Source organism: Dioscorea cayenensis, chromosome 2 (genome assembly GCF_009730915.1).
Source record: "Dioscorea cayenensis subsp. rotundata cultivar TDr96_F1 chromosome 2, TDr96_F1_v2_PseudoChromosome.rev07_lg8_w22 25.fasta, whole genome shotgun sequence".
Lineage (NCBI taxonomy): Eukaryota > Viridiplantae > Streptophyta > Magnoliopsida > Dioscoreales > Dioscoreaceae > Dioscorea > Dioscorea cayenensis.
The window spans coordinates 15,217,790-15,219,095 of NC_052472.1; positions in this window are offsets into that span (position 1 = coordinate 15,217,790).

The following is a 1,306-nucleotide window of genomic DNA, read 5'->3' on the forward strand; positions in this document are numbered from 1 at the left end:
ATCCTAGGTTTTTTTAGCGTAGTGTCTTCTATTCTCAATCAAAACCCTAATCTTACGTTTACTTTTCGGCATGTCTCCTATTTTTCGAATCAATAAAATAATCCTCTATTTTGTTTATATAATGTCTCATATTTTTCAATCAAAACATTAATCCTACATTTTTTTTTGGAATGGATCCTATTGTTTTAATAAACACCCTAATCATATGCTCTCTTTTGGGAATGTCTGTTATTTTTTAATCAAAACCCTATTCCTATGTTTTTTTTAAATACCCCTATTTTTTTGTTTTTAATCAAAACTATAATCCTATGTTTTCTGAAGTAATGTTACCTACTTTTAATCAAAAACCTATTCCTATATTTTTTTTGGGAATGTCAAATATTTTTGAATCAATACAATAATACTATCTTTTGTTTTCGACATGTCCTATATTTTGCAATCAAAAGCATAATTCTATGTTTCATTATAGTTATGTCTCCAATTTTGAATCAAAACCCTAATCCTATGTAATCTTTTTGGAATGCCTTCTATATTTGAATCAAAACCACTAATCCTATGTTTTCTTTCCGGAATGTCTTTTATTTTTCAATCAAAACCCTAATCTTATGTTTCCTTTTAGGAATGTCTCCTATCTTTCAATCAAAATGTGAATCCAATATTTTTTTCTTAAGGTCTCCTATTTATCAGTTTTGAATCAAAACCCTAATCCATGTTTTCTTTCAGAATTTCTCCTATTTTTCAATCGAAAACCTAATCCTTTCCTTTCTTTGTACAATGTCTGCGTTTTTTAATCAAAACCCTAATCCTATGTTTTCTTTTCAGAATGTGTCCTATTTTTTAGTTTTGAATAAAAACTCTAATCCTTTATTTTCATTTTGGAATGTCTCATTTTTCTTATTAAATCCTTAATCCTATGTTTTTCGTTTTTGAAATATAAGATTAGGGTTTTGATTCAAAACCATATTTTTGATAGGAGACATTACGATAGGAAACCATAGGATTATGGTTTTGAATAAAAACCCTAAACCTAGGTTTTCTTGTAGTAATGTCCCCTATTGTTCAATCAAAACCCTAATAATATATTTTCTTTATGGAATGTGATGGAGCAGTATGCCTCAAAACTGTTGATTCGAGCACGAATATCAAGTACCAAGCTGTCAAACACAATATATAGGCGAAGCCATTGATTCGCGCATGAATATCCAATAGCAAGCCGTCCAACGCCAGTTGATCAAAGATAGCCAGGATTGTGAAAAGAGTAAAAAATTCTTATTACTCAATAAAATGGTGATTATAAAACTGTCTT